This window comes from Lynx rufus, unplaced genomic scaffold, assembly GCF_022079265.1.
Source record: "Lynx rufus isolate CCGP_SWC_20201006 ecotype Redwood Valley unplaced genomic scaffold, mLynRuf1.p SCAF_5, whole genome shotgun sequence".
NCBI lineage: Eukaryota > Metazoa > Chordata > Mammalia > Carnivora > Felidae > Lynx > Lynx rufus.
This window is the reverse complement of record NW_025814867.1, coordinates 46,680,686-46,702,875: the sequence shown is the minus strand read 5'-3', so window position 1 is coordinate 46,702,875 and position 22,190 is coordinate 46,680,686. Positions and strand designations below refer to the sequence as shown.

At 36.7% G+C, this 22,190-nt stretch overlaps 1 long non-coding RNA gene across 6 annotated transcripts in view; it reads left to right on the top strand.

Moving 5' to 3' along the window:
- Window positions 1-1,146: 1,146 nt before the first annotated feature.
- LOC124526357 (uncharacterized) overlaps window positions 1,147-22,190 on the top strand; it is a 102,336-nt gene continuing 81,292 nt past the window's right edge. Inside the window, exons 1-2 of one of the 6 annotated variants that reach the window (XR_006965649.1) lie at window positions 1,147-1,366; window positions 19,829-19,901. This is a non-coding gene — a long non-coding RNA (uncharacterized LOC124526357). Of the gene's footprint in view, window positions 1,367-19,828; window positions 19,902-21,043; window positions 21,328-22,190 lie in introns of those variants that run through there. The other 5 variants (XR_006965645.1, XR_006965647.1, XR_006965651.1 and 2 more) reach the window with 5 other exon arrangements.

Below are 22,190 nucleotides of genomic sequence, written 5' to 3'. Positions count from 1 at the left end.
GTTCGTGAGTTTGAGCCCCCTGTTGGGCACTATGCTGACACCTCAGAGCCTGGACCCTGCTTCAGATTCTGTGTCTCCCTCTTTCTCTGCCCCTCCTCCGCTAATGCTCTTTCTTTCTCTCAAAAATAAACATGCAAAAAATTAAAAAAAAAAAAGTTGGGGAAACCAGGATTGGAATCCATGAATTTTGACTCTAGGCCCTATATTTTAAAAACACCATATTACAGTAGATGGTTAATAATACTTGCTATATAAACAACAGAAATTAATAAAATATGCCTAGAATACTCTGTTATGCTTTACAAATACTACCATTTCCAAAAATTTAGATGATAATCTCTCATACCATAATTGTATTTTATCTTCTGTAATCAAGAGTATACTCCAAAATCTTACTGAGCTATAGAAATATTAGTGGGGGAATCACTTATTCCCAGTAAAAGCATCAGGAATACTTTTAATCATAGGAAATTGATTCATAGGAAATTGATTCAATATTCTGAGTCATAGGAAATTGCAACTTGGAAGCTGTAAAAAAAAATACAGCTCTGAAGCTTTGAAAAAAAATAGCTCACTATCAGTAATTTTATATAGCTCAATCCAATCAAAACTTTTTGTTGTTGTCAATAGAAATCCAAATAATATTTTTTTTTCTCCCTAATTCAACAACACATGAGGCTGGCCTGGCGTTTCCACAACGTGAAACAAGATGACGAGGTTTATGTCATCAGGAAATTTATTGCCTGAAAATACAAAGAAAACCCGCCCAAAGAAGTTTTGCAGACCAAGTATCTGAAAGGAAAGCACTGCCCCTTGCTCCTTTGTGCTTGCTGAGACAATTGAGATATTGTTATTGGATGCAGTTGCACGCTCCAAACCCTGGCACTTCTCTCTTCTCCAGCATCTCTGAAGAAATTTTAACAGAGCTTTAAACCTTGATCTCACTTCCTTAACCTATTTGTATTTTCCAGTGGTGGAAAATAGTCAAAACAAACAACTATCCAAGCACGGCCTCCAAAAACCATGATAACAAAAAACGGAAACAAACTGAAACCCTTTGACCGAAAAGGCAAAAGGCAAAGCAGAACAAAACAAAACCGAGATGCTTATCTATATGGTGCAGTCTACCTAAATTCAAAATCTGTTTCTTTTGTGGCTCATACGGATTCTTTGTTGAAGTACTTTCAGTGCAAAGCTGAACCAAACGAAAGTGGAGTAAATGCTCACGACCATTATTTCCCATGAAATTAATGCTGGCTTCAAAGTTTTTACCACCTCACCTTTCTGGAGAACTTGAGTTCTAATAGTGTCACATCGCAGGACCTCTCGTGCCGTTTCTGGAATCTGAAATTGACCTGGACATCTGGTAAGACATTATTATGATTTTCTCTGTTTTGTGGAATGTTCTGAAGCTTTACCCTCACTATGAAGATACTTGTAGAGGGATGAAGCCCACTGATGTTTCTGGCCTTGCTTCTGAGTTCATGAAATGACCAAGATCTGGCAGCCATAGAGTTATAAGGCTTTTCTCATTTTCATGCACTTTTGCAAATTCTTCAGTAGTTTGTTCATAGCATTCTGGGTGTAGTTCACAGCTCATACTTAGGGACCATATGACACCCTCCCTCCTTTAAAATTGCCTGCAAAGAGCATGGATTTGGGAGTGAGATAGATTAACATGACTTAATGCATAATATTATTCAAGACAGCATCATGAGGATTAGATGAAAACACTTCTACAACTTTTACTTTATTTGTTTAATTTTTAAAAATGTTTTCTATTTATTTTTGAAGAGGAGGGGTAGAGAGAGAAGGAGACACAGAATCTGAAGCAGGCTTCAGGCTCTGAGCTGTCAGCACACAGCCCAATGCAGGGCTCAAACTCACCAACTGCGAGATCGTGACCTGAGCCCAAGTTGGATGCTTCATCAACTGAGCCACCCAGGCGCCCTGCTTCTGTAACTTTTAAGTGCAAGGTTTTGAGGCCTAATTAGACATTCAATACGTGTTCATTTTCTTCCGCATCTCCGTTAGGTGTCCTCTACCCTCCACGATGGGCCACTGGTGTCTCTAGTTGCTGGCCGTGTAGAGTATCATCTTTTCTTTTCTCAGTACTTACATCTGGATTCTGTGCTCTGTTCCATAGGTGTAACAAAAGCTCCCTGGCCTTTCTTCAGCTTTTCGTTTCTTGGGGAAATCTTCTGGAACCTTTCAAGTTTAGCTTGGTTTCAAGTGGCACCATTCTTAACCACTGGCACAACTGTTGGCATGTAGGGTTTCTTTAAAAAACCAGCGGCCAGGACCGTGATTTTCTTCTATTTTGCCAAGAAACTTCATTAGTTTTATTTAGAACTGAGCCTCCCATGAAATGTGAAAATTACCCAAGAGAATGTGGAAGTTACCCAAGAAAAGAGGCTTGTGAAACTCTATTAAATTATACTTCAGATCCTTCATGAAGCAAGGTTAATCACTGGCCCCACAGTAAACTTCATCTTAGGGTGATATTATATAAGTCTTCTGGATAGTCCTTAGAGGATATGGGTGAGAAGTGACCAGTCTGGGTCTCCCTCTGATACATACCTACATACATCCAAAAATCTAGCAGCAGTCAAAAAAATTTTTTTTGCCTACTCATTAAATAAACATTTATATAATACCTACTACTATTGTTCAGCTCGTGACAAACACTGAAGATTCAGTAATAAATATGGTTTAAATTTTTCTTTAATGTTTATTTATTTTTGAGACAGAGAGAGCCAGAGCAGGGTAGGGGCAGAGAGAGAGGGAGACACAGAATCTGAAGCAGGCTTCAGGCTCTGAGCTGTCAGTACAGAGCCCGACACGGGGCTAGAATCCACGAACTGTGAGATCATGACCTGAGCCGAAGTCAGACGCTTAACTGACTGAGCCACCCAGGCGCCCCAAATATGGTTTACATTAATAAATTTATTTCTTGTCTCAGACAAAAATAAACTAACAAATAACTCTCACCATATGAAGAGCAGTATTCTAATTATTGTGCATCATATCTCTGATAATATATAATACAACAAGCCTCTGAAGTGGGTGAGTACTATAATTATCTCCATTTTACAGATGAGGAAACTGAGACACAGAGAGGCTAAGCAACTGACTCTAGGTGACACAGCTAGTACGTGGAAGAGCCAGAATTTGAACCTTGGCTATCAGACAGTTTTTGTTTTTGTTTTTTTAAGTTTCACTTATTTAATTTGAGAGATAGAGAAAGCATGAACAGGGGAGGGGCAGAGAGAGGGAGAAAGAGAATTTCAAGCAGCCTCCATCTTGTCAGCACAGAGCCCGATGTGGGGCTCAAACTCAAGAACCTTGAGATCATGACCTGAGCAGAAATCGAGTTGGATGCTTACCTGACTGAGCTACCCAGGTGCCCCTTGCTATCGGACTGTTAATGTCCTGCCACATGGTCCCTTGGCTTACTTCTGAATTCATCTGTGGGGGAAGTAGTAAGTTTCCACCTGCTCAGAGCTTCCCACCACAGGCCCCTGGTATGTCTACTTGTCAGCCTGAGAGCTTTCTCTGATTATTGTTTGGGGGCTTGCTCAGCGTTTGCAGGGTAAAGCTTAAAGGTGCCAGGTCTTTAATGCCTCCAGAGAAAACTCTCTGTGGGCGTTGGGTATGGTGGGTAAAATACCTTGTCCCTCATCTCTTGGAGACATGCTCCTTAAGGTTCTGAGACACGTTCCTTAAAGTTCCTCAGAGGGTTTTGAATGGTATGGCGCTCCCAAGGCTCTCAGGCGTGACCTGCTCATTGGCATGTTTGATCTCTTTGATCTCTTTTTCCCCCTTTCTTTCTCCACTCCTTCATCTGTGCTTACTGGGATCACCTCTCAAAACAAGTACCTGCACCCAAACCTTTACCTCAAAATTTGCTTTTAAAGCCACCCAAACTGTGGCAGATACAACTCTCAACATAATATACTGCCTCTCTACAACCTCTGGTTCCTTAGTCTGCTTGGTCTCTGCTCAGAAAGGCCTGCCTTCACCATCTAAATTAAAATATTTATTTGGTAGGTTACAGGCTTAGCTGCCGAAACAAAGAGACCCAATATTGAGATTAAAAAAAATGAATTGCACTTATCTCTTGCATAGCATTCCAGAAATAGACAAGGAGTCACCTCCCCTTCCAAACATCTATATTCAGGAACATAGATTCCTTCCATCTGGAGGCTCTACCATTCCCTAGAGTCCCTGTTCAGGCTGGTTCACATTTCCACCAAGAAGGGGAAAGGAAAGAAAGGTATCCTTTATTAAGTATGTATCTTAGAATCTGTACACATTGCTTCTCTTCACATTCCATTGGTTAAGACATTGTCAGATGGCCTAGCTACGAAGGAGGCTGAGGAATATAGTTTTACTCAGGTAGCCATGTTTCCTTGTATCATTCAGGAAAATGGATATTGCGGATAATTAAGAGTTTTAAGCAAAAATAGCATCAACCCAAACAGCATTTATATATTCTTCTTCCCGCTTTATTTCCCATCAATTCACATATCACTATTTGATGACTGATATATTTCTCATATGTCTCCCCCACTAATGTATAAATGCCTTGAGGGAGAGCCTTTGTGAGTTTTGCCCACCTATAAATCCAGGCTCCAGCATGGTGCCAGAAGTCTGAAATCACTAGGGCTATACTACCTCTGAGGAATCAAGGCGACAACTTGTTTCTTCAGCTTTTGGTGGCTGACCTGGCTTTCTGGGCTTGTGACCACATCACTGCAGTTTCCAACTCTGTCTTCACATGACACCCTTTCTTTGTATCTTGCCCTCTTTTGTCTGCCTCAAATATCCCTCTGCCTTTTATCTGATAAGGAAACTTATCAGTGGATTTGGGCTCACCCAGTAACTCAGGATTATCTCAAGACCTTTAATTGAATCACGGTTGAAAAGGCCCTTTTTCTGAAAAAGGTAACATTCATAGTTTCTACAGTTTTTCTGTAAATATATCCTTTTTGAACTAGGGTAGGGGGTCTGGGCGTGTGGTACATTTTGCAGCCTACCAGTCCCTTCTCTGGCCCCAAAGGTTCACATCCATCCCACATGGGAAATACAGCCACTCCATCCCAACATCCCCCAAAGACTCCATGTATGACAGCATCAACTCAAGTTCAAAATCTCATCTAGCTCTCATCAACCCCCTAATCCCAAATATCATCATCTAATCAGATACAAATAAGACTCTGGGGATCTACCCTAGCGCAGAATCTCTCTTCATTTCTGGATCTGTAAAACTAGAAAGTGAACTGTCTGCTTCTAAAATACGATGATGAAACAAGCATAGGGGAAAACAAACAAGCACAGATTCTGTAGACCAATAATGCATCTCTGTGTCAGATTAAATCGTGAGGCCACCTTGTTGTAGACCTTTGCTGGGGGAGGATGGCAGAGTTCCTCCAGGGAGAAATGTGTATACATTTGGTGGTGGTAGGGTGGAGATCTTGAGACATTTTGTTAGGGAAAGGAAGATGAAAGAGATGAAGTTATTGAAAAAAGTCCTGTAATTTTTCTATAAATTTCAATAGATAGCTGTATAGAAAAAAGTATTATTGTTTGTTTATTATTTTTGCCCATTCTGATAATTTAAATCTTTTTATCTATGCCTATCTATATTTATCTACCTATCTGTCGATTGAAATTTATAGAAAAATTGAAAGTATGGTGCAAAGAACAATTTCATTTTTCCTGAAGCATTTGAGAGCAGGTGGCCAAATATGTGCCTCCATCACCCCTAATATTTTAGCATTTCCTACAAACCAGAACATTCTTCAATGTAACTTCAATACAAACAGAACCAAGAGATAGATTTTGACACATTACTACATCTAATCAGATTCCATTCAAGTATTGTCAGCGGTTCCCACAAGGTCCTTACCCCACACTCAAATTTCCCAATTGTCCCAGTGATGCCTTAGTAGCAAACATGCTTTCATCTGTTCACATTTAGTTGCCATGCTTCTTCACATTCCTGGAACAGTTTGTTGGTCTTTCTTTACCTTTCATGGCACTTTTGTAGATGACGGGCTATTATGTTATAGACTAGATATAGAAAGATATGTTTATATTTTCTAGAATTTTATGTGAATAGAATTATACATTATGTATTCTTTTATTTTTTGCCTGTCTTCTTTCACTCACCATGATGATTTTGAGATTTAACTGCCTCTGTAATTCATTATTTTGGGCAGGGGGTACTAAATGCCTATAGTTGAAGGCATGATACCAATGAAAAAACTTAAGTAGATATTTTGGTATTTCTCTTTTTTTTATTGTTGAGCTGTACTCTATTATATACTTATACCACAATTTGTTTATCTACTCACCTTCTAGGGAATATTTGGGTTGTTTCCAGTTTTAGGCTATTACAAAGAAGCTGCTGTGAAAATTTGTGTACACATCTTTGTATGAACATATGCTTTCATTTTTCTTGGGTAAATACCTAGGAGTGAAATGGCTTGGCCCTATTGACTTTTAAAAATGTGCTACCCATTTCCAAAAAACTATACCATTTTGCATTCCCACCAGAAGTGTGTAAGAGTTATGATTGCTTCACCACCTCACTGATACTTAAGTATGACCAGTATTTAAAGTTTTAGACATTGTAGTGAGTGTGTAGTATTATCTTTTTGTGGTTTTGATTTGCATCTCCTTAATGACTAATCATGTTGAGCATCTTTGCATGTACTCATTTACCATCCATATATCTTCACTGGTGAAGCATCTGTTCACATTTTTTTTTCCATTTGGGATGTTTTATTCTTATTAAGTTGTAAGAATGCTGTATATATTCTAGACTCAAGTTCTGTCCCTAATTTTGAAGGAAATTGCTTCTAAAGTCCAAAGTTTTCAAAAACTTTAAATGATTACTACTCTGCTTTGCTTTGTATTTAATAAAACCTTCACTAAACTGAAGTTCACTCAGAGTTTACTCTATGTTTTCTTCTAGAAATTTGGTAGGTTTTGCTCCTACACGTAAGTATATGGTCCATTATGATTGTTAAAAATATGATGTGAAGATTTAAAGTAAGAGTTGAGTTTATATATATATATAGCATCTTGACTGAAGAGGTTATACTTTCCACACTGAATTTTCTTGCATCATTGGTGAAAAACAATCAACCATGTATGTTTGCATCCATTTCTGGGCTCTTTATCTGTTCCATTGACTTCTACATCCATTTTTATGCCAAAAGCACAATTTTTCCTCAGTTGGGTAATAAATATCCTTCAACGTTACTACTTTGTTTTTTTGACATGTTTCCATCATTTGTTTTTTGAGCAATTCTTTAGTTTCTGGCACAAAAGGATATTCTGTGTTCATCTTGTATTGCCTTAAGACCTAAAATTGGCCTTTCCTCCAACAAGCCCTATTTCCTATCTGTGGTGAATGGTATTTAGAAGCCAAGATCTGAGTGGGAGTCATGGACATTCATGACTATTAAGAGTATCACTAGTCCCATACCACTTAGTGGACAAGATAGAGTATATATATGCATGCATTTGAACACACATATGCACACATAATATACACGTATACATATGATACATATATTTACATCCATATTTCTCCATTTTTATCTACCTATTGAAGACTACTATTTCACACTGATGCCACCAATTCCAAAACAAGGTTAATTCTAATGTTTTTTCTTTCTATATTTGAACTGACTTCTGTGGCAATGCGGAAGCAGGATCCTCTTATCTTAAATATATTACTTATTTGATCAACCTCCCTTTATGCCATCACCATTGCCACCTTCCTTCTGCATAAATACCCTTCTTACCTTGTTAGGCCTCTTGTGCCAGACTCTTCCCTATGTGAAATCCTGTTTTACATTCCCGGGTTGTGATACTTTATGCTTGGCTGTTGTTGGGGAAGAATGCCCTCCTTACCCTGCTTGGACTTAGAACACTACTTTTCAGGGGACTCCCTTTCTTTCCTACCCCTGAAACCTGTGCAAATATTTACCTTCATCACCTACATTGAGTGGCTTTAAGATTGAACTGTTTTGGAAAGAAAAGGAAGAGAAGAAGAAGATGAGGAAGAAGAAAAAGAAAAGAAAGACTAGTGGGATTGGATAAAAAGTAATTACATTTTGTCTTTAAGTGAGTGATAATGCAGGGTGCCTGGGTGGCTCAGTTGGTTAAGCATCCGACTTCAGCTCAGGTCATGATCTCTTGGTTCGTGAGTTCAAGCCCCGCGTTGGGCTCTGTGCTGACAGCTCAGAGCCTGGAGTCTGCTTTGGGTTCTGTGTCTGCCCCTCTCCTGCTCATGCTCTGTCTCTCTCTGTCTCTCAAAAATAAATACATGTAAAAAAAGAAATTAAGTGAGTGATAATGCAACTCAAAAAGAAATTAAGTGAGTGATAATGCAACTCTACTATTGATTTTATAGGAAAGACACAAATCACGTGTAAATAACACATTGATAAATGGTACTTTTACTTACATTGTATCTTTTGACCTTTATGGAAGTCAAAGCTGCTACAGCTGCCATTTCACATATCCTCTCCCCTCTCCTTCTGGGGAAAAGACAAGGTGCATTCTTTAGTGTGATTCTACTTTTGAAACTCCAACTCAAGAGTAATGGTTGAGGAAATTTAGGAGTGCTATCTGACATTCAATTTTAAGTGACTGTGTTTTTTTTTTTCTTGAATCTTTGACAAAATTCCACCTTTTGAGATGATTTGATCAATAAATGAGATGACCTGCTTCAAAGCTTGGTCAGGGGACATAGAGAAGATGAATAGTTAGAGAGGACAGGCTACTGGGAGGGGAGGGATTACTGAACTAGCAACAGCAACTTGTATACAGATGAATTCGTATACATCGTCAGTAGAAGAAAATACCTGAGGTCAGAAATGAGCTATGGAGGTTCATGTTAACACAAAGCACTGTGAAATTAAATTTCATTAGTTACCGTGGCATATATGTAATTATTGAATTCCATGCAATTCAGTCAGTGATTCACATTTAATATTTCATTTCATATGATAAAAAGCCAATGAAGTAGTGAACTATATCCACTCTAGAGGGGAAGAAGCTTAGAGGTTTAAACAAAACAAAACAAAACAAAAAAGAAAACACTTACTTAAGATCACCAAATTGGTAGTTAAGAGAGGTAGGGTTGAAACTTTATATCAGGAACTCTTTTTTTTAAGTTTATTTATTTTGAGAGAGAGAGCGTGAGTAGAGGAGGGGCAGAGAGAGACGAGGACAGAGGATCCCAAGCCAGCTCTGTGATGACAGCAGCTAGTCCGATGTGGGGCTCAAACTCATGAACCATGAGATCATGACCTGAGCTGAGTCGGATGCTCAACCAACCGACTGAGCCACCCAGGCGCCCCTAGATCAGTAACCACTAACAAATATGGCTACAGTCATTTTAACCTATATCATCTTTGCAGTCAGTTTTTTCAGTAGCAAGAAAAGGCCTTCAAGGCCTTAAATTGATGTTAGATAAACATTCATACCTACAACAAGGATTAATCACAGATGACATTCTGTCTGCTGCATTTGGTGCAGTATATAGAAAGCTGCAATGGTTAAGGAGGGCTTTCTGAAGGAGGTATCCTAAGAGAAAACTCAGAGATGAGTATTTACATTAATCAGATGAAGGATAGAGAAAGGGTGGAAAAAGAAACACTTGTACTGATATAGAAACAAAAGAGGACATTCTGGAAACTGGCAAGGTCACTAACAATTGTTTTATAGAGAACAACAAGTATGATCAAAGGTGAAGGCAGAAAGGTAGTTAGTGGATAGATCCTAAGTGCCAGCAGACACCAAGCTAATTATCTTTTCAGTTATGAGTTATTATTGAACTCTTTTCAGTTGGGAAGTAAAGAAATCAGATTAGTTTTCTAAAGATCGATCTCAGTGGTGTGGAGAATGGATCCCAGTGCATTGGTGAGAAAGTAAGCATGAGATAGAATAATCAGATAAGTGATATTGAACAGATCCATTTGAGAAATAATAAAGGACTCGAGCAAAGGAGTAGCAGTGAGCAGAATATGTAGGTTATGGAATCCAGAAATATTTAGGCACTAGCATTTATAGGATTTGTTCAGTGTCAGGTGTCTATGCGTCGTGCCATTCAGATAGAGCCTTCCAGTACTCAGGTAGATGTATGGGTCTCAGCTTAGGACATATATCTGACCTGGGAAACTAGATGTGGGAATGGTAAGTGGACAAGAGTGTCGCTGAAACCATGGGGCCAGATGCTATCACTTAGAGAAAAATGTACAATGGAGAAAATAGAAAGCCAAGGACAGAACCCTGGCAAGAACAAAGGCACAGATACAAGAGGAGAAGGCCACAAAGGAGATGGAAAACTTGAAGCCAGAAGGATAGAAGGGCAGCCGGAGATAGAATCATCGAAGAAAAAAAAGAGGAAACTATTACATTTAAAGTCTTAAATAATTAGGGGCGCCCAGGTGGCTCCGTCGGTTGGGAGTCCGACTTTGGCTCAGGTCATGATCTCACGGTGCGTGGGTTTGAGTCCTGCATCAGGCTCTGTTCTGACAGCTCGGAGCCTGGAGCCTGCTTTGAATTCTGTGTCTCCCTCTCTCTCTGCCCTTCCCTACTCACGCTCTGTCTCTCTGTGTCTCTCAAAAATAAACATTGAAAAATTAAAAAAAAAAGTCTTAAATAATTAAATCTAAGGAGGCATGTTATCAAACTGCACAAAATGGCATGTGTTGCAGACATTTAGTGATAGGCCAAGCATCATAAGAAGCAGTGTTACTCATAGAAGCTTGCAAGGCACTATTTTTATGTACATATATGTATGTAATATAGAGCTAATTTATGCTTCAGATGTGATATAGGCTGAAAATCTCTAATGTATTTAGATGGAACTTAGCTAAATTTCTGGATTTATGAATTCATCTATTCATTTATCTATTTGACCAATATTGATTGTGCACAGAGCACTGAGCTGGAATATTTGATAATCTCTTTTCTATGAAACGCTGAAAGAAATTCTGGTGGCATTTATTTATTCTCCTAGAGTAGAGGTATCTCTTTGTCCCAGAGTAGATTGTGTTTTCTTTTTCTCTTTATTCAAAATTATTTTGAGAGTGGAGGGAGGGTCAGAGAGAGAGGGAGAGAGCATCCCAAGCAGGCTTTGTGCTGTCAGCGCTAAGCGCAATATGGGACTCCATCTCACAAACTGTGAGACCATGACCTGAGCCAAAATCAAGAGTTGGATGCCTAACTGACTGAGCCACCCAGGTGCCCCAGATTGTGATTTCTTAAGAACAGGTGCTATGACTCAACCGTCTGGAAAATGGAAATTAGAATGAAGTCTTGCAAATAATAGAAGTACAGATAATATTTAGTGACGGGATGAAGCATGAGAGTAGGAATAGAGGATTTTGTGACTGATTATATCCATCCAGAAAATGTTCCTTGGCACTGCTGTCAGAGAGCATTTCTCACTAAATGGTCTGACTCAGAACAATTTTCCATACGCTGCTTTGGAGAGATGGCGTAAAGTAATGGATAAGGACTATGCTCCTGGGCAATATGGTAAATATGTATTACAACTTTGGTAAATATGTATTACAACAAATATGTATTACATCCTTTCTTGTGTAATGAGATTGTGTTTGCTATTTATTTAAGATTGGTTCTTAACACTTGTGTGACTACCGAGCTATTTTTAATTTCTCTTTAAAATTTCTTACAATTCTTGTTTCACTTTCCGTATGTTTTACCCATGGCCCTGTGAAGGTTGGGGGGCATTGGGTCCATTCGGTCATTCTGGCTATCACTATGTCAACATAAATGTCGGGGTATGTCTCAAAGATGATGTGGTCTGTTCAGAATATGCTTTCGACCTTTATCCTATCCAACCAACAAAAATTTGTTGCCATTACTTTCTACCTAACTAATCCATCATACCAGTTTTGGCTACTTAAGTTATTCCTAGTTATATTCTAAAAACAGTATCTCATCTTGCCTTCCCACTCTTTAAGAATGTTAATATACTTTAAGCTATACTCTTTAGATTAAATTAGTCTGTGTTAAGATTTTACTTTTGATTTCCTTTGAATTACTATCCTTGACCTTTTAATTACTGTAATTACTCTTCTGAAGTTACAATAAATAATCTATGTTATTTCAATATTTGGATATCAAGATCTGAATACCTAATTTCATGTAGTTTTCCAAGTGGCATAAGAAAATGCATTACTATTTGCAAAAGTCATAGAGATTTTAAAGCAAATTTTCTAAGTAGACTCTCTTAATATGTTAGTTGATAGAAAAGTATTTTTCTTTTTGAAGAAATTCTCTGTCATTTGTGAAGTCCTCTGTATTATATAGACTGTGGGTGAGACTTCTATTATATTAGGTTCCTTTTAGTTCCAAAAGGCCAGGCATACTTCTTTTGAATTTTACAAGGAATAACTAAGAAGAAGACATTTTTCTCCCTTTCATTTGCATACACCCAACATCACAGATATGTATAACTGTAGCCGCATATCATGTAATACATATAAGGCACCTTGCTGGGTATTGTGGGTGAAACGGGTGAATTGTTCACAGTTCCTGCCCTGCAGCCATGCACTTTAGTGTGAGAGACAGATCCTTTAAGAAGTATCTCTAATTCATAAAAGGAAAAGAAGCTGTTATAATGGAGATACAATATATAATAGAGACATGCAAGAGTCCTAGACAGAGAGTTTTCAATATTGCCTGACTTCATGGTAGAGATGAGATCTGAGTTGGCCCAAATGAATGAAAAAGGAAGGACCTTCTAGGTAGTGATAAAGGCTTGAGCAAAGATATGGAGACAGAAAAGTAAACGTTGTTTAGAGAAACAATGATTAATCTCTTGTGTTTGGAACATGTGTTTAACATGTGTCTCAAGAATAGTTCAAGATGAGATGAATAAATTTGTGGAAAATTCAAATGCCTGGCTGTCAAGTTTTGACCCTGTTAGAAAGGGACACTCAGAACAATATTAAGGAAAGATGTAATATTTTCTTTTTCTTTTCTCCACAGTATTTATAAATGAAATGATGGTAATATATTTTGATACGTCTATTCATATGATGTTTCTTTTTAATATATTATCCTTTATATTGCTTTACTCTGCCTTGAGGAAGATTAGCATTACTACATCAGAGAATAAAACAAGAAAAGAGTGAGAGAACATCAGTACTAAGTTTTGCATTGCAAATTGTATTTTTTATTCTTAGCAAGACAACAGCCTTAAAATTTTAGTATTGCTGCAATATAAAGGGAATTTCCAAATCTCTATAGCTTCCACAGAGGGATCTGGAGCCAGAGGTCTGACTAGATCTTTTGCTCCTTCCCGGGTGTGTGGAATGGATTCTGTTTTGAGGCTAAGCCCTTCAGAAGAAGCAAGATGTGATGGAGAAAAGAAGGGGAAGTAGGGAGCCCAAGCTATAAGCTCTGTCAGATTGTGGAGAGAGATGACAAAACCTGATGAGAGGATAAAAGAACATCTATGGCTAAGAGATATTTTCCTGAAAACATTGTGCTTTTGAACATCCTTCTTTGTAACCTCTGCCAACCTTAGAAAGTTCATTTATTTGTCTCCAAAAAGCATGAGGGAAGAGAGGGCATCCAGAAGCCTTAACTGAGAAAGACAGAATCAACCAGAAGAGATAGTTCAATAGGGAAGAAATGAGATATTATAGTTCAGGAATTGAAAAAAGTGTTTTGTTTTCTCATTTACCAAAGAGATGAAGATCTCAAAGGAAAATCAGATCAGTCATAGAAAACAAAATTACATTTGCTTTAAATATCTGAATGTTGTTATTGTTTTTCTATTTAACAAAGTGCTTCATCCATTTATGAATCATTATTTGTTTCTCTTAATTAAACCACAACAATTGTATAATAAAGGACTAAAACATTTCACACTGGTTTGCCAAGCTTTATAGCAATTTGGTTCTCTTACTTGGTGGCTGTATCACTGGTCAGAACAAGCAGTTCATGACCTAAGATGAAAGGTGTGTGGAGAGTCTTAGGTCCCCCAGGAGGAAGGTAGCAGAGAAGCTGATAGACAAGGAGGAGAATAGAGGAGGCTGAAAGTATCATGTCTGGAAAACAGGAGACTTATGATCCCATGACTCTGCAGTCCAGATTATCTGGACCTAGTGATCACCCTTCTAAGGCAGGTATTATTACTTTGGTGCACATAAGACCATATTAAATTTATTAACACTTTCTGGGATTAATTTTTCATTTAGTTGACTTTACAAAACAAATTTATATGCACTTTTCCTCCCCCCCCCCTTATTGCCATTGATCCTTTGGTCCCTAAACTAACTGCTGTATTATCTGGTAAGGTGTTAGATTTGGTAATATTATCTGATATTAACAGAAGTACCGTATTGTTTCAAGTTACTGCAGAAGACGAAGAAATGTGGATTTGGCATTTTGTGGTAATATTGTCTTATTAAACAGAACATGCATGTAATAAAATAAAAAAAAATTATATCTAGTTATAGAAAGCCTATGAATGGAAGAAGAAGGGAAGAAGAAGAGGTGGCATATTGGTACCGAATGGAACTTGTGGGGATGGTGGAAATGTTCTGTATCTTTCCCATAATGGTGCACCCATTTGTCAAAACTCATTGAATTGTACACTTAAAGTGTATATAGTTTATTATATGTAAGCTATACTTCAATAAAGTTAATTTTTTTAAATAAAATAATATAGTAAGCATAATAATTTTGCCAAGAAGTGCTTACCTAGGTTTGAATTCTTGCTGGGCCCCTCACAAACTGATTGACCACTCACAGGGGTAAATGATGACCCCTCTGAACCTGTTTCTTTATCAAGTAAGAATAGCAGAAATATCTATTCCCTAGGATCCATATTAAGAAAATGTAGTAATATATGTAAAGCACGTAGGAAAAAAAAGCACATAGGAAGAGGTTCAGGAATGCATATCTTTACCTATACTTGTATAACCTAGTGAGAGCTAATAAAAACATTTTCATTAATAGACCTGAATAATTCAATCTCAATTATAAGAGACAGCTCTTTGCTAAAACACCTAAAATAAAAAAGAAATATGTGTGCTATTATTCTAGTTTTTTTCTAATATAAAAGTATTCTTTCCCTATATTTCATTATTTCAGGAGAAAATATATTCAGTTCTTCTGACAAAAACTGAGGGAAAAAAGGTTTTTAATATGCTTTTAGTAAGAAAGATAACTACAGTGTGCTCATAATGGTCGTATAGCTTTCTTTCATTGCTGGGGCTCTAAATTACACTACACCAATAATGTTATGCCAATAACAAAAACTATGAAGTTTATTAGCTAATGTTTTTAAGAACCACTTCCTTTAAAAGTAAAAGATCTCAGTCTCTTGGCTCCGTAACCATTTTTGGAATGTTCTGGCTGAATTCTTTTAAATCAGCTTAATTTATGGCCCAAACTATCATGGTTACTTCAGTATGAAGTTAATTCATTTAAACACAGACTAGCTTCTGATTCTCTCTGAGATTTACATTGTAGCCAAAGATGGTATAAAATAGATTCACTCCCTCAGAATAAAATGATAAGAATTATTGCTCTTGGCCTCTCTATGACTGCTTCAGTCAACAAACGTGTTGGCCTTGTAAAATAATGACTAAAATGCTCACCATCTGAAAGCTAGGAAAGGAATGACTGTACCATAAAATATTTGAATGAAATTTGCCCAGAGACTGAGGAAAACCAGAGAAGAAGAAACTCCCTTATTTCTTATTTGTTTGTTTGCAATTTACATCTCACTTCTGCTTGCTTATGAAAAGAATTGGAAGACAAGACGTGTAGTCTTGCACACTACAGTCACTTTAAAAGATTTGGAAAGAAAAAAAGAAAATGGAATTGGGGGGTATTCAATTACTCTAATATATGCTAAATGTCTTTAATTCGCTGTTACTGAACAATGGAGAGGAGCTTATCTTTGTTGCACTGTAGTGAAATGTGAACTATAATTGGGAACCCATTTAATTACCGTTTTGTACTCCAGCATACTGTTTTGTACTATAGCCCATGAATTTAGTGAAGTTTATGATATAGTAGGTAAGAGTGCATGTTCTAGGGTCAGGCAAATCTGAAGTTGAACACTGGTTCTCCCATCCAGTGGACAAGTAGTATGGCCTCAATTCCTGCCTCTCCAACCTGATGATAATCATAACCATCTCATGAGTTTTTGAGAGGATTAAAGTCAAGAGTACATGGCAAAGACCCGTTTCTACACCTGGAATACTGTAGGCTTGACCAGTCATCCCTGGCACCTTACATACAAAAGAGCTTCTGTGTCATGGGTAGTCATTACTATTGTAAATACTACCGAGAGCAAAATTTAAAATCTTTCCCTTTTGTTTCTTCTATACAAGATGGATGGAGAAAACCTGAACATCATATTTTTACACATTGCACCTTATTTCTGTTTTAACCAGCTCCACAGTCTTTTCTTGACCTTCTATACTTGAATTTATACGTCTTCTCTACTTGAATATATACTAGAACATATATATAAAACATTTCTTTTTCTAAATGTTCCTTTTCTGAAGATGTGGCTATATTTTTCCAGCCTTCCCTGATAAATGTCTGCATTCTCTTTGGTAATGGATTACCCCAGGAACTTCTTGTCTCCCTGTTTTGCTATGTTTTACCATCACCAGCTGTCAACTGGACAACTCCATATGAAGAATAACTGCATGTGAATACTGCATATTGAACACTAAATTCATTGTGTCTTTCCTCATCAGCCCTCCTTCCCTTGCATTCTTCCTTCCGTATTCCTACTCCTAGTGGATGGCTTGACTAGACACTTGATTTTCTAATTATACATCTTGGAGGCTTTCTTGATGTCCCATTTTTCTATCTTGCTATATCTCACTGATCCAGTTCAATTCTCTATCCAGCTCAACACCCAATTTTTCTCTGATACTACCCTTTACACATTTTTCCATCATACGACAAGATGATTCTTTCCTCCACATTTGTATTCATGTTGTTTTCTCCATCCAAATGTTCTCTGAACAAGCTACAGTTTCAAAGCTCAGTGACAATTTCAACCTTTCCATGAGGTCTTATTTCTTGGCAAGCCATTTGGACTTTGTGCCATCAGCTCTCTTACTTTCTGATATAATAGCATCATGTATATGCTTTGTCTTCTTTGAGGAGATCAATGGAAGGCAGGTAGGCTCTGTGTCAGATGCCCCAGCTTTCTTCTTAGTGCCTTAACATATCAGTTTCCTTTTCTATAAAATGAAGTTAATGTAATACTAAGAAATCATTGATATAATTACATAAAATAATGTAGCTAACACTTCTTTTACTGAAAATTGGCACCGACATAATAGTTTCTTTCATTACGATTTTCAATTTCTATTTGCTATGGCCTAAACCAAAAGGAGTTACCTACGTTGTTTGTTTAAAAATTGCCTGTTTATTGACTGTTTGGATCTGATATTTAAAAAGACATTTATTGCTTCATCTAATGAAGAATATTTAATGTTTCTGATGAAGGATACATCAAGTCAGTTATAGGTTTATGATTTTTTGTATTAAACTTAGAAGTAACTTAGAAAATGACAACCTTGAATAAATGCCTGTGTTTACATGAAAATGAACTTAAGAGTAAAACCAAGCAAGAAGAGACTAAACTAGAATTTGGCCTATAGTCCAGCCATATTGGTCAACTTCTATAATCTCTCAGGTTTCTTTGCCTCTGACTTTCCCTGCTTTGATCCCTGCAATGCCCAACCTGGAGGTAAATAATTTCCCAAAGTGATAAGTGCTTTGAAGACAGTAGAGGAGGAGAACAAATAGAATAAACACAGAATACTGTTGTAGTTGAGAGGGTCAGGATTCTAAGCTGGAGGAACATAGCAAAGAGAAGACCAAGTTCAAATAACTGGTAGTTGACAAATCTATAATGAGGTTGTATGACTGGATTGAGTGTATCAGAGAATGATTTCAATCAGAGAATGAATGCATGGAATGAGGTTGGGAAGGAAGTTTACATTTTTGCACTTGGTTATAAAACATTTTGTGTCCTTGTGTGCCTATCCTTTTTAATAGTTTTTTACATTTATTTTTAATTCATACTAACTTATTTCTTTTTTATTTCTCTGTAAAATGGCGTTTTGAATCATTTTTGGAATGCAATGGTGTGCTTAAAATTCTCTTCTATTCTGTGCAACATCTATCAGTGAGTTGAGATTACGAAAGGCATTCAATAAACATTTGTATGACTGGTTTGTTAGACAGCAGATATATTCAGATATCATATGAAATTCCACTTAAAGGAGCCAAGAATTCACTTTGGTCTTAGATAAAATAAATTGTCATTTAGTTTACAGAGTCCTATGAACATCTAAAATAAAATAAGAAGTATCGCATGGTGCTTTAAGTAATATTGGCCTTCTTCTTTGATAAATTCCTTTAGTACTGTTACAAGAGCACATCAGGGTCCATTATTCAATTTGGAATCTTATTTATTGTCATGGTAAACCAAGAAAAATGCTATCTAAATGCAAAACTTAGAGATTATTTTTGGAAGTTCCAGCATATATGCGTATAGTTTCCCTCAATGTCTCCAAAAAATTTTAGCAAAATTAAATGAAAGCAAAAATTCAATTTAAAAGAAAGATTCCATTAATTGATATAAGCTTTGGAAGATTCAAGAAGCTGTGTTCAGAGTAAGCACCAATCTATATTTATGGAATAGTTAAGGAAAACAATATTATATAATTGTAAAATAAGGATGCAACAAGTCTCATAGATTTTGGTATATTCTGTATTCTATATATTCTGTGTTCTGTATATTCTGTATGCTATAATGTCTCTAGATAAAACAATTTACTAAGGACTGGAGCATAATATATTTGTCATAATCATTGATCTTAACTGCTGCAACCTTTGGAGGGATTATTGGAATCTTACATTTTATTTCAATTTTTGTTAATAGAATTAGTCTCATCCCACTTGTAAATGAAAGGTTGATTATAGGGAGTTTATATTTGTGATGGGCTTGGCTTTTGAGAGTGATGAATAAATATTAATAATATTGTATTTGGGTAACAATCTTCAAAGGATTAAACAAATGGGAATTAATCCCTCAATTAGTCTTCCTTCAATTAAAACTGATAACTCCCATTCTCCAAGAGAGCAAAGTGAGTCAAAGAAACTTAATCCTTTGATTCTGTGTGAATTTCATCACTTTCCAAAGAAACATTAAGCTGTAGTTTAGAAGAATGGGGATTTTAAAGTGCAAATAGATTTATGACCCTTGAAGTTAGAGTGATTTATTATTAATTACCTTCCTCTTATCCTTAAGTGTACATCAAGGCATCACTCCTGTGCTAAAATCCAAAGAATGTTTATATTAGATCTTCATTTATAATCAAGTTTTGTAGACTTAATTTGGGAATTTGATTACATAAATATGTATAGACCATTCAATTTAGCCACGTATTTTTGAGTATAATATCATAGGTAGCAAGTTTAGAAAGGATTAATGTGCAAGACAGAATTCTGTATGGGAAAACACTTTCTTAATTTTGTCCACTTGGGGCTTATATATGACCTTCTAGTCCAGGAATTTATATTGAAATATATATTTGCACGTATTCTGGTAATATGTGCACCTAGGGGTTTCATGGAAGGCTTAGGATTTTTTAGAAAATAATATGGTTTAGAATCACTGCACCCCATATTTTAGGAGAACAACATAGAATTTACAATAAACTCTAAAATCTATATGGTAGTATCTGATATGAATTTCTAATTCCTTCACACTTAGGATTAGTGGCCTGCTGGGGACCACCTGTACCAGTACTGATAACAGAATGATCCTATCAGAGTGAGCTTTCCAGGTTTGGGTCCGTGATATCCTTTTCATAACACTTCTGTGGTTTGTGCTGAGATAGCTTCCTGATGCTGCATAGCTAATTACAAATCATAACTTTTACTCTTATCTTGTTAACACTGAGTGTTGCTGAATGATTCTGCAGTTGTAACTTTTTTTTTTAATTTTTTTTAACGTTTATTTATTTTTGAGACAGAGAGACACAGAGCATGAACGGGGGAGGGTCAGAGAGAGAGGGAGACACAGAATCGGAAGCAGGCTCCAGGCTCTGAGCTGTCAGCACACAGCCGACACGGGGCTCGAACTCACAAACTGCCAGATCATGACTTGAGCCGAAGTCGGCCGCTTAACCGACTGAGCCACCCAGGCTCCCCAGTTGTAACTTTTTAAAAATGTTTTTATCTCAAACAATCTCAAACTTAAAAAATGTTAAGAATCATCCAAATAGCATTTTCCTGGGCGATTTGAGCGTGAGAGGCTAACACGATGCTCCATCATCCCTGCACACTTTACTATAGAATGAAGATATTCTCTTATATAAGCCTAAGACAACTACCCAGGAAATTTATATTGATACATTACTACCATATAATCCTTGGATTCCATTCAAGTTTTTCAAATGGTCTCAATGATGTTCTCTGTAAGAAAAGGATCCAGTCCGGAATCATGCATGCTATTTAGCTGTCATAATCCTTTAAACAACTTCAGTCTGGAATAGTTCTGTGGTCTTTCTGAGACTTTCACAACCATGACATTTTTGAAGATTATAGACATTATTTTCCAGAATTCTTTCAGTTGGATTTTCTCACGTTTCCCCATGATTAAATTTAGGTTTTCAACTTGAGCAGACATACCACAAAAGCGACTCTGCATTATTCTCTTTCATCCTGTTAGGTGACACATGGGTTTGTTCCGTTACTGATGATGTTAACTTTGATCACTTGTTTTTGGTGGTATCTTGCAGGCTTCTTATCATAAAGTTACTTTTTCCTCCTTTATAATTAAGTATTTTATTGGAGCAAGTATTTGAGGCTGGGTAAATATCTCATTTTTCATTAAATCTTCAATTTATTCATTTATTTAAATCAGTGTGGATTGATAGATTCTTGTTTTATTTAATAAGTTGCAGTCCAATATCCTCATTATTTACTTTAATGTTAAACTTGTCCAAGACTTAGTCACTGGGTCTCCTTTGAAGGCACTTTTTTGTCCTTTGGACATTTCTCCATCATTTTTTGAGAATTTCTTTCTTTCTGACACATGATTGTCCAGGTTCACATTGCAATATTCCTGCCCAGTAATAGATTGAGTTACTTGTCCAAGGAGTTCTACTTTCCTTAAGTGGACAGTGATATTTAGAAACTAAGATCTGGGTGCTAGGTGTTCTCATTACTATTGGAGGTTGCTGGTTCCAAGCTGCTCAGTGGAAAAAGGTAGGAAATATATTTATATATGTTACATATACACACACAAATATATTTTATTATTTTTACATATGCATATTTATTTAGGTGTGGGGGTAGAGATATATGTTTACATATAGATTTATACTTACATCCATATGTAGTTTATCTATCTAGAATATGAAGAGTTCACATTAATATCTCCACTTTAAATGCAACAACATAGAGTTCATTCTAGTTTTTGCCCCTTCCCTATTTGTAACTCCTTAGTCCGACACTGAGAAACTAGGCTCTTACTATCCTTAATATCATTTATTTTATCAATTACCCTTATGTATCTAATCATTGCCACACCTAACCTGGATGTCCAGCTAGAATATACTTGAGATGATTACAACCTTAGCTGACATCTGCCTAAAACTACATATACGGCTGCAAGTGAGAACCACCCAGTTAGATCCAATAAACTCACAGAATCATGAGAGATAATAATACATTATTGTTAGAAACGACCAAGTTGTGTTGTGGTTTCTTATGCAACCATAGATAATCAGAAAAATGAGATCAGCAGGACAGAAAAGAAGGACAGCAAGTACCAAAGCACCTAAGAAAATTACCTAACAGAAATTTGGAGGACAATAAGTATCTTCTCATTTTACATCACAGCTTTGCCTAGAAGTAGCCCTAATACTATCTAGAGGGCAATACGGACATATTCAACTACTTGAACTATCAGGTTTACAAATGATTTCATAGGAATTGTGACTGCATGATCTACACAAAGCAAGATTCGTAAAGACAGATTAAAATAAGAAATGTAGAACTAGTTTTGTCTTCTTAATTCTCTAAAGTATCTTGAAAGGTCAATTAAATTGTACCTCATTTTTCTTATC